This window comes from Culex pipiens, chromosome 1 (assembly GCF_016801865.2).
Source record: "Culex pipiens pallens isolate TS chromosome 1, TS_CPP_V2, whole genome shotgun sequence".
NCBI lineage: Eukaryota > Metazoa > Arthropoda > Insecta > Diptera > Culicidae > Culex > Culex pipiens.
The window spans coordinates 70,097,851-70,110,535 of NC_068937.1; the positions used below are offsets into that span (position 1 = coordinate 70,097,851).

General features: G+C 36.0%; 1 protein-coding gene across 15 annotated transcripts in view; it reads left to right on the forward strand.

The window, feature by feature from the left end:
* LOC120431125 (sortilin-related receptor-like) overlaps positions 1-12,685 on the forward strand; it is a 150,868-nt gene that overhangs the window by 5,510 nt on the left and 132,673 nt on the right. The gene's annotated exons all lie outside the window — the stretch shown is intronic.

Genomic DNA, 12,685 nt, shown 5'->3' on the forward strand with positions numbered 1-12,685 from the left:
TTCTAAAATTCTAAAATTCTAAAATTCTAAAATTCTAAAATTCTAAAATTCTAAAATTCTAAAATTCTAAAATTCTAAAATTCTAAAATTCTAAAATTCTAAAATTCTAAAATTCTAAAATTCTAAAATTCTAAAATTCTAAAATTCTAAAATTCTAAAATTCTAAAATTCTAAAATTCTAAAATTCTAAAATTCTAAAATTCTAAAATTCTAAAATTCTAAAATTCTAAAATTCTAAAATTCTAAAATTCTAAAATTTAAAAATTCTAAAATTCTAAAATTCTAAAATTCTAAAATTCTAAAATTCTAAAATTCTAAAATTCTAAAATTCTAAAATTATAAAATTCTAAAATTCTAAAATTCTGAAATTCTAAAATTCTAAAATTCTAAAATTCTAAAATTCTAAAATTCTAAAATTCTAAAATTCTAAAATTCTAAAATTCTAAAATTCTAAAATTCTAAAATTCTAAAATTCTAAAATTCTAAAATTCTAAAATTCTAAAATTCTAAAATTCTAAAATTCTAAAATTCTAAAATTCTACAATCCTACAATTCTACAATTCTACAATTCTAAAATTCTAGAATTCTAAAATTCTAAAATTCTTAAATTCTGAAATTCTAAAATTCTAAAATTCTAAAATTCTAAAATTCTAAAATTCTAAAATTCTAAAATTCTAAAATTCTAAAATTCTAAAATTCTAAAATTCTAAAATTCTAAAATTCTAAAATTCTAAAATTCTAAAATTCTAAAATTCTAAAATTCTAAAATTCCCAAATTCCCAAATTCCCAAATTCCCAAATTCCTAAATTCCTAAATTCCTAAATTCCCAAATTCCCAAATTCCCAAATTCCCAAATTCCCAAATTCCTAAATTCCTAAATTCCTAAATTCCCAAATTCCCAAATTCTCAAATTCCCAAATTCCTAAATTCCCAAATTCCTAAATTCCTAAATTCCTAAATTCCCAAATTCCCAAATTCCCAAATTCCTAAATTCCTAAATTCCTAAATTCCCAAATTCCTAAATTCCCAAATTCCCAAATTCATAAATTCCCAAATTCCCAAATTCCTGAATTCCTAAATTCCCAAATTCCTTAATTCCCAAATTCCCAAATTCTCGAATTCCCAAATTCCCAAATTCTCAAATTCCCAAATTCCCAAATTCCTAAATTCCTAAATTCCCAAATTCCCAAATTCCTAAATTCCATAATTTCTAAATTCCCAAATTCCTAAATTCCCAAATTCCCAAATTCCTTAATTCCTGAATTCCCAAATTCCTAAATTCCCAAATTCCCAAATTCCTAAATTCCCAAATTCCTAAATTCCCAAATTCCCAAATTCCTAAATTCCTAAATTCCCAAATTCCCAAATTCCCAAATTCCCAAATTCCCAAATTCCTAAATTCCTAAATTCCTAAATTCCTAAATTCCCAAATTCCCAAATTCCCAAATTCCCAAATTCCCAAATTCCTAAATTCCTAAATTCCTAAATTCCTAAATTCCTGAATTCCCAAATTCCTGAATTCCCAAATTCCCAATTTACCAAATTCCTAAATTCCTAAATTCCCGAATTCCTGAATTCCCAAATTCCTAAATTCTTAAATTCCCAAATTCCTAAATTCCTAACTTCCCAAATTACCAAATAACCAAATGCCCAAATTCCTAAATTCCTGAATTCCCAAATTCCTAATTTCCCAAATTCCTAAATTCCTAAATTCCTAAATTCCCAAATTCCCAAATTCCCAAATTCCCAAATTCCTAAATTTCTAAATTCCTAAATTCCCAAATTCCCAAATTCCTAAATTCCCAAATTCCCAAATTCCCAAATTCTCAAATTCCCAAATTCCTAAATTCCCAAATTCCTAAATTCCTAAATTCCTAAATTCCTTAATTCCTAAATTCCCAAATTCCCAAATTCCCAAATTCCTAAATTCCTTAATTTCTAAATTCCTAAATTCCCAAATTCCTAAATTCCCAAATTCCCAAATTCCTAAATTCCCAAATTCCCAAATTCCCAAATTCCTGAATTCCTAAATTCCCAAATTCCTTAATTCCTAAATTCCCAAATTCCCAAATTTTTTAATTCCCAAATTCCCAAATTCCTAAATTCCTAAATTCCTAAATTCCTTAATTTCTAAATTCCCAAGTTCCTAAATTCCCAAACTCCCAAATTCCTTAATTCCTAAATTCCCAAATTCCTAAATTCCCAAATTCCTAAGTTCCCAAATTCCTAAATTCCTAAATTCTTAAATTCCTAAATTCTAAAATTCCTAAATTCTTAAATTCCTAAATTCCTAAATTCCCAAATTCCTAAATTCCCAAATTCCTAAATTCCCAAATTCCTATATTCCTAAATTCCTGAATTCCTTAATTCCTATATTCCCAAATTCCCAATTTCCCAAATTCCCAATTTTCCAATTTCTCAAATTCCTAAATTCCTATATTCCTAAATTCCTGAATTCCTAAATTCCCAAATTCCTAAATTCCCAAATTCCTAAATTCCCAAATTCCCAAATTTCCGAATTCCCAAATTCCCAAATTCCTAAATTTCTAAATTCCTAAATTTCTAAATTCCCAAATTCCTAAATTCCTAAATTCCCAAATTCTCAAATTCCTAAATTCCTAAATTCCCAAATTCCAGAATTCCCAAATTCCTAAATTCCCAAATTCCTATATTCCTAAATTCCCAAATTCCTAAATTCCTATATTCACAAATTCCCAATTTCCCAAATTCCCAATTTCCCAATTTCTCAAATTCCTAAATTCCTATATTCCTAAATTCCTAAATTCCTAAATTCCTAAATTTCTAAATTCCTAAATTCCCAAATTCCCAAATTCCTAAATTCCCAAATTCCCAAATTTCCAAATTCCTAAATTCCCAATTTCCAATATTCCCAAATTCCTAAATTCCCTAATTTGGATTCGGGATCCCAGATTCAGAAAATCCCAAATTCCCAAAAACTCCACATTCTTTAATCCCCAGATTCCCATATTTCCTGATTGTCAAAACACTAATTTCTTGTATTCCCATATTCGAAACAAACACACACACACACAAAGATTAGTTTTTTAATTAATGATGTATTTTTTGCCTCAATAAATAAAAAAACGAATCAACTGTTTTACTGAACCAAAAGAAATATCCAACTGTCAATTCAAAAACCAAAACCAACGGTCAATTTAAAAACCGATTAAACCATCGGGATGGCTGCGTGCTTTTTGTTTTGCCAGGCGTCACCAACCGTGACGACTCAAAATTGACAACATTGTTCTCGATTTTGATGCAAATGTTACCGGACGACTGGTCGACAACATTCTGAAACGAATTTCAGAACGAATCGAGAACAATGTTGTCGATTTCCCGGACAGGATTTCTATCCGTGTATGGAGCGTGGACAATCGCCATACCACCAACCCTTCCCCCCCCACCCCGCTAAAGTGTCCACGTGGTTTATGGATGGTCCCTAACCATCATTCATCTATTACACAACAAAAAATCGAAATCGGGATTGCCTCAAAAGGCCGAAACTCAAAAGGCAGAATCTCGGAAGGCCGAAATTCAGAAGGCCGAGTCATTTGCTCAGAAGGCAGAACGTCTCAAAAGGCCGAATGTCTGGAAAGGCAAAATGATTATGGAATTTAGAATTTTGATCATATTTTCACGATTTTCATTGATTATGATGTTCGAAAATACAGTAAACTACTGTGTTCTTTTTTGTAATTTTAAGCAAAATAAGTACATAATGAGTTCATTCTGGTTGTCTCTACCGATCATATTGGTACTACGCATACAAGTGAGTAGAGTGGAATGAATTAAAGCATTTTAAAAGTGTTTCAATCTTGTTGTTTATTGAATTATTGTGACGATAACCGGAATTTGACCATTCGTCACCAAGTACTTGAATGAATTCAAATAATTACAATTAATTTTTGCGCCAAATAAATAGAAGCTTTAAAAATTTAGTAAGCAAGAAATGCTAGAAAGTTATACCTTCTTTATTTCGAAACCAATTTTTGTTACATAACTATGTTTTATAAAAACAATAATGGCAAAGCGCGCCCGAAAAGGCGGAAACGCATTATAAACGAAGTTTACAATGCGTTTCCGCCTTTTCGGGCGCGCTTTGCCTTATGAGATTCGGCCTTATGAGAATTCGGCCTTACGAGAATTCGGCCTTTTGAATTTCAGCCTTTCGGGATTCGGTCTTTTGAAATTCGGCCTTTCGTAGGAGACCCAAAAAATCCGATGGTATAATTGCATGTGAAAGATCACACTAATTGCATATGCGAAAGCATGCACATTATCTTTGTGAGAAATGACACTTCATATTACACACTGCATGTAATGTTTTTCTTCACACACAAAAAAAGTTGCAGCCGACGGGATTCATACTCAGCACCAACAGAGGGGGCGATCGCCTTAGCCCGCTCAGCTACCACACCGATGAAGAGTAGAACGGATAAACGCCTATATGCAAATTTTATAAAATAATGCAACATTACTTTTACAGGCCTGGATTCCTTTTGCATAGCTATAGCTATTTTAAAGGTCATATTGTAAAAGGAATCCTTCAGTCCAAATCTCAGCTTTAGGTAGTACTTTTTCACATGTTATGCTTGAACAACTAAATAAATGAAATGATATAATATTCTTGAAATTCGATTTACTGAATAAGCTTCAGGTAAAACATATTTGAAAGCTTGCCAAAGCCAAGAAATGTGGATCTGTAAAAATATTCGCTATCGGAGCTGGATACAATCCTCTGTCGATTAGCGCTAGGATTCCAGACTTTGTAGCCGAGAGATAAGAACTTGTTTTCAGGGCAAACAAATTCCACCGCATCGGACACGCCTCGTGACACTTGACTTGGCACTGCATGGAGAGAAAGATGATATGAATCAGAGCGGTCAAAACATCCAATTTTGATTCGCGTGTCTGTGAACATCTTGTTGAACTGTGGTGAGGATGATTTTTGTTGAGTTAGTTTGCCGTTGAACCTGAACCCTCTCGCTCGCTTGAAAACCAGTTTTCAATTAACACATATGCGAAGCTCCAGCTCCACAAGCGAAAGAGCTCCATATAATGCGCCAGTGAACTCCAACTCCACATACCACCGTGCAGCAGCATTTTGGTCCAGCTCCAGCGAAACGTCAGACATTCCGACCCGGCGAAAGAAAAAGATTAAATGTACAGTATGTAAAAAAAGTATTTACACCCCTTGGGCACTATGCACATTTTGTGATGAAACATGTAAAAAATTTAAAGTTTGACAGGAACCTAGTACTACGTTTTGTTCAGAAACTCATGCCAAACATTTTGCTACAAAAAGCTCATGAAAAGATGATTTCTATAAAAAGTTATATAACAAATACTATTACGAAAATAAAAAAGGTGCAAAAAAAGTTTGTACACCTTTCGAAAAATTAACATAAATAATGTTATTTGTTGACAAATCACCATGAATCCAGTCTCCCAACTCCAAATAGGCATCCTTGACTGATTAAAAAAAGAATTTGGATTGAATATAAAGTTTACTAACTACTTAGTATAAAAGTTTATATAACTCTGGAAATTCTATATAAAACTTATCTAAACTTAATTTTGCAAACTTTTAATTCAACTAAATGTCAATATATTACCATATAATTGCTAAATAAACATTTTGGAGTGGGTATAACACCGTTTTGGGGGTATTTGTATCGATAGAATAGATTTTTCGTTGAAATTTCGTACCAACCCGGAATTACGTCGTAGGAAAATCCGCCGGCATCCGAACCGGTCCACGATTCACAAGTCAACCTATGTGGAATCGGAAAGGGCATAAAATTTCCGATCTTTTGATACCCAAACATCTAGGTTTTCTTTAAAACCTACGTTTTTAAATACCTAAGCAAAAACGTTGTTATGGTTTCGTTTGAGCAACCTGCCAAAAATGTATGGAATTTTGTAATTTTTGTTCTCGTGGATCAAACTTACTTTTTGCCCAGGTATTTAAAAACGTAGGTTTTAAGGAAAACTTAGATGTTTGGGTATCAAAAGATCGGAAATTTTATGCCCTTTCCGATTCCACATAGGTTGACTTGTGAATCGTGGACCGGTTCGGATGCAAGCGGATATTCCTACGACGTAATTCCGGGTTGGTACGAAATTCCAACGAAAAATCTATTCTATCGATACAAATACCCCCAAAACGGTGTTATACCCACTCCAAAATGTTTATTTAGCAATTATATGGTAATATATTGACATTTAGTTGAATTAAAAGTTTGCAAAATTAAGTTTAGATAAGTTTTATATAGAATTTCCAGAGTTATATAAACTTTTATACTAAGTAGTTAGTAAACTTTATATTCAATCCAAATTCTTTTTTTAATCAGTCAAGGATGCCTATTTGGAGTTGGGAGACTGGATTCATGGTGATCTGTCAACAAATAACATTATTTATGTTAATTTTACGAAAGGTGTACATACTTTTTTTGCACCTTTTTTATTTTCGTAATAGTATTCGTTATATAACTTTTTATAGAAATCATCTTTTCATGAGCTTTTTGTAGCAAAATGTTTGGCATGAGTTTCTGAACAAAACGTAGTACTAGGTTCCTGTCAAACTTTAAATTTTTTACATGTTTCATCACAAAATGTGCATAGTGCCCAAGGGGTGTAAATACTTTTTTTACATACTGTAGCACAAAGGTGAATACAAAAAATTGCCATCTTTCGAAAAGTTCTTTGGCTTTTACCAGTTCCTTCGCGTCTCAAATAATTCGCCGTTCGGTTCAGCCCATAACTTAGCAGCACCAACTGGGGGCCAAACGCCGGTCGTGGTCGGGAACCGGCTGAGCTACGTCGGCTTTACGCGCGTCCACATAAACTCTCTCTCTCTCTATCTCTCTCACACACACACCGGTCGCGTTCTCTCCTTCTTTACGGCGGGAGCGCACACCGTTCAGCCATCAGCGCAGCAGACTAACTCCGGGGATTAATAAATCAAGACGGCCGGCCATGTAGCGAATCGTGCTGCGGGGTCTCGACAATAAAAGTGCATTTTACTGTTCGACACCGAACAGGCAGTGTCTGATGTGTCATGTATTGCAGAATGCATTTTATCCATGAAGTGTGTTTGACCCATGAACTAAGTTTTGGTTTCACTGACCCAGTGTTGTACCGCCTAAGGATCGATTGCAAAAAGTTGTGAAATGGGCAACTCACATCGGAACATCAACGCTTAATTGTAGTGAATCGGTTGAAGTGGGAATTTTAATTTTGTCTTGAGATGAAAAAGTGAATCACTAGTATTTTCATGTCCAAATCTGTTTACATATTATTTGTTCTAATTTGAGCAGAATCTGTCTAATAAAAAGATATTTTCGGTCCACTCCTGTAAACAGCTGGGACCCTCGGTGTAGGGGTAAGCGTGGTTGCCTCTCACCCAGTCAACCTGGGTTCACTCCCAGAAGGTCCCGGTGGCATTTTTCGAGACGAGATTTGTCTGATCACGCCTTCCGTCGGACGGGGAAGTAAATATTGGCCCCAGTCTAACCTAGAAGTTAGGTCGTTAGCTCAGTCCAGATGTAGGAGTCGTCTCCCTGAGTACTGTCTCGGTGGAGTCGCTGATAGGCAGTTGGACTCACAATCGAAAGGTCGTAATCATAAATTTAACAAATTAATTAACTGCGAGGATTGGGTGTCCTTTGCATATTTGATTATGTTCTACTTCTTCAAAAAAAAAATCTAATCTGTTCAAATAATTTGCAATGCAAAGCATAAAGCACATTTCAACAAGTTTGGGTTGATTGAAGATCAACACTCTATCAAACCGACTCAGTTTATTGATGGCCCAAATTTAGGACATGCTACTGATGGTGCCAGCATACTTGCGCAACATCGCTGAACAGATTCTCTTTCTTCTTCTTCTTCTGGCGCACGTGGTGTTACTTAACCCGCGGACCGATGAGCGCAGAGTAATTTTCGAGGAATACAAATTTCCGCTTTAATGTCTTTTCAAATCCACTGTTAACGGAGACTGTGGAAGAAAAGTAGGACGCAAAAACACCTACCTCGTTTTATAGCCGCAAAATGAAAAATGTATGTTAAATATTTGTTTTAATTATTTCAAGATTATGAAAAACAGAAGTCGAATCAAGTCTAATATTTTCAGAGAAAATAAGTTGAAAAAAGAAGAGATGAGTGGAAAAAATGCCAGCGCAAGTCAAAGTGATCGTCCCTCAGCCTGTCGCAATCCTATGTTTGGTATTTCGCGTGCTCGTGTCATGGACATCATCTCAACAGCTTTCCTGGACGTATAAGCCAACAGCGACTTTTGCCTACGCACGTTCCAAAATTACTGAAGCGCTGTCCGATGACAAATTTTGAGCCGGCGTGTTTGACTGGTCAGTGTTTACACGGAGTTGTCGTAGGATTTCTTTAAATGTTAGCTAATCAAATGATGTATGCATACAACTAGTTTAGATTGCAAATTAATTTAGCAGAACTTCCGGGCAAACAGCACGCATTTTGCGTTTTTTGTGGGTAGAACTTGACGATCGTAATAACCAACCAGACGACCATATGTTATCTTTGAGTTTGAATTCAAGGAACGTTTTCCAAACTCTGACATCATCGATAAGCGATGTCAGTATTATACACGAACTTCACCCATTCATGGGTCGGACGACTCTTCCCTTGATTACCAAACTTGATAAATGGATTCCCATTTAATTATGTTTGACAGGAGATCTTGCAGTTAAATTTGTAAATCTAAGCAAAATCTGATGTACAGTAATTATTATTTTTTTTTCAAATGGTATCTACTTTGTAATTGTAACATTCAGACGAGTAGATATTACAATTAAATCCAATATTGTGACAACATTATTGTTACATACCTTATCATTCGGCAAAAAGCGTAGTTCTGCCTCGCCGCCATATTCACATGTTAGAAGGCAGGTAAATTCACCACGTGCGCAAAACCCACGTGGCTACCTTCCAAAGAATCTCATTTCTCTTGGTTGGAAAAGTGAGAGTGATAAAACCGCGGTTAACCGAAGCAATGTTGGTTGGCGCTGGCAGCCACATGAATTATTCAAGCATTAATTAAATTTTTATTTCGCCACTAATTTTTCTTAATTTGTCGAGCCTAAACTCAGCTGTCCGTCAGTCAAAATAACATCCATGGTGGAAGATTTTGCTGAAAATGCTGGGAAGGGCAAAAGGTGCGAAGATAAATTATATTATAATCGCACGAATGAGGGAAGGGCAACATTCTTCAAGATTCTCTTTTTAGTGGAACCACCTCTAGAGTTTCGCGTGGTTTTGCTAATATGATTTAAATAGCATGTTGCAAGAATATCTTGGATTTTGCGCATAATCATGGTTTGTAAAGGGAAATAAATATATCCGGCATTTTGACATTTGTCCTTGTGGTTTTAGAGGCAGAATTATTTGAATTGAATAAAAAATAGATCTAGTGATTTATGCAAATTTATCTTTCAATGACCAAAGATTCAATCAATCAACAGGTTCTGTATGCTCAAAAACTACAGCAAATTTGCATATTTATTTTTGTGGTTAAATTTGAATATTAGTCTAAAACCACCATTTCCAAAAGATCATCATCTGAATGACTAATGCGTTATCAAGACTTGACTTGATGTTAAATGAGCAAGTTTGGGTTTGAAGAGTCAAGAAAGTATCGTCCATCCAGCTGGCTGTTGACTTGCTGCAGAGGGTGACTTCATTTGCCTCTTATTAATTTTAGGTCGTACCGGCTAATCCAGCAAATGATGTCATAAAACAGCGCAGGCAGATTAGTGTTACACTCTCGTGCGCATACCAATGGTTCTCTGATATTCTCGCTCGAGTGCCGGTGTGTTGCTTTTGGAACAGTACCTCTGTAGTGTTGAGTTGAGCTTAGTTGCTTCGTTTATCTAGCAAGGTTTATTTCGTGTTCATTGATTTCATGAGCGAGTATGGGTCTATTTTTAAAGATTTGTTTTGGTAACGCTAACTGTTCATATATTTTAAAAAAATAATATAAACTATTTTTTATGAAGTAAGATATATATAATCTTGAGTTACAGCTCAATCTTTTGTCAACCCCCGCCCTCTATCCCCTTTTGGACAATAGTTCATACAACACAAACCATGAGCTCATGAGGTTTTTGAAAAATTCTAAAATCGTTAAGGGGCTCAAAACGTGCAAAAACCAACCATATTCTGGGCACCCTAGGGGGCACATGAATGGATTTTTTGATGACGGTGTTTGTGAATGACCCCTCCGACAAGGGGGTTTAGTATGATACCAAATTTTGCTCTTGCATAATCCAATTTTAAAGGGTTAAGGAATACCAACATTTGGTAATGATATCAGAGATAGGTATTATTACACATTTCCTTTGTTATTAACCCTTGCTCGGAAATGCCTAACCGATGTCAGGCCGAATCAAGCGATGAACTACTGTCTGCGTTTGGCGGCAATACGTGAAAGCCGTGCCCCGAGTCCGGTGTTAAAAATAAACCACTGACTGTGCGCGTGTTTAGGTTTTCATATGGAACAAAACGAAACATGCAAAAATAACTACAAAAATATGAAGAAAATGTGCACACCGTCGAAACAAAATTGATCGTGAAAATGCTCCCTAATAAGTATAACCGATATTTGGGATATAGGTCGGTTCAGGCCAGTTCTAGTCATTGTAATGACACACGTTTACATGTGTAATATGCTTGGTTCAGACGATCTGTCCGAAAATCTTTATCTCGTAGACATCAAAACAACGAAAGTTCATGATGATCCATCACAGTTCCTGTGTGCGTGCGTTTTTGCGAAACCAGGAATTTCCCACCATGTGTGATGCTAATGCTGCACACAACACACACACACACACACACACACACACACACACACACACACACACAAAAGCATTCCTCTTCCCAGAGCTGGATGCTGCGACAGAACACGCCAGCCATTTCGTGACGATCGGAGTCGCCAGAGTCTGGACCCTCGCGTCACCATTAGTGGGTACACGGTCGTTTGGGAGTTGGAAAATTGAAATAAAATAAAGCAACACGATGAAGCAAATGCTCAGCAGTGGCAAAACCGTAGACACTAACATAAATTGTCCCAGTTATTTTGACTCTTGTTGAGTCAACTCGGGCGCACGCCGGCCGGGACTACAAATTGATGGCGGAACGAATTAGCTCAAAATGCCGACCGAACTGCGTAATCGGCCGTCTGTCTGTCCGATGCGATCTCAAGAGTAAAGCATTGTCGCTTTTGTGCATGGATGACGTGTTCTCTGGCACATGGGACAGAATTTGGCAATGATTGGGCGTAGACGGTTTGATGGTTGGAGTGCTGGAAGGATCGCTTTATGTTTTTTTTCTTGGGATTATGTCATATCTTTGTGAAAACCCTTGAATCGTTCAACCAGTGTTTACTTTACAAAATGAATAGCACAAAACTCACGCTATGATGTTCACATATGAAGTTTTTGTTAGGGTAATCTGTTTTTGTTCTAACTACAACCAATGATGCTAGTTCTCATTAATGTAATGTTGAACAATTTATTTGTTGCATATGGTTTATTCCCCACCAATCGTACACACAAAAGTGCAAAATTAAAATCAACTTTTTTTTATCGTGCTCAAGTTTGGCGAACTGTTGAAACAAGCAAGAATCTCGTTTTCTATCCAAATCGGACCACCCCCTCCTGTTTGGCACCAATCAAAATTTTCGCCTATTTTGTGAAAATTGAAAAAAAAGCTCTATTCTTCAACTGCGATATCCAAAAATCAAATTATTCGCTCTTCAGCATTGCCTTGGCGTTCTTGATTACGAGATTGCTACTCGAAACTAGGTGTCCGAAGGCTTGATTGTTGAGGCAATTGCAAACCTCTTTTTACACCTTAGCTTCCATCCACCCTGGGATTCGAACTGACGACCTATGGGATTGTGAGTCCAACTCTGCCTACCAGCGACTCCACCGAGACAGGATCCAGGGAGACGACTCCTACACCTGGACTGAGCTAACAACCTAACTTCCCTGTCCGACGGAAGGCGTGACAAGAAAAATCTCGTCTCAAAATTTGCCACCAGGACCTTCTGGGATCAAACCCAGGCCGACTGGGTGAGAGGCAACCACGCTTACCCCTACACCACGGTCCCGGCAAATGTGATATCTCGAGAACCACAAATCGTAAAAGTTTTTCAGGACTCATTTTGAAGTAAAAAGCCATAGAAAAATGTCCAAGCGTGTGCGCGTGTTTGTTCGTAGCTACCTGCTGGTGCCAACGCGTGAGCCTTTTAAGAGGTTAAATTGACCTATTTTCAAAACCTTCAAAACCTAATATCCCGTGAACTAAATAGAAAACATTGAGATAAAAAGTGGCAGCTAACTAGAGAGTGACGAGCGAGAATTCTCGGGAAATCGACCATTTTGGACCTCTGGATTCCCGGGAAATTTGGTCGATACTCCCGGGAAATTTTAATTTGATATATATCGAAGCAAAATTATATAAGCTAATCTGAAAAAAAAAAACATTTGAAAATTTGAAATTGTTTAGAACATTGGATGTTCAATGTAAGATGTTCAAGTTCGAATGAACCAATGCTTCTCTTATCTTCTTATTCAGAAAGCGTAAATTTTAACTTATCAAAAATTCCAATAACTCTTATTGAGAGAACTT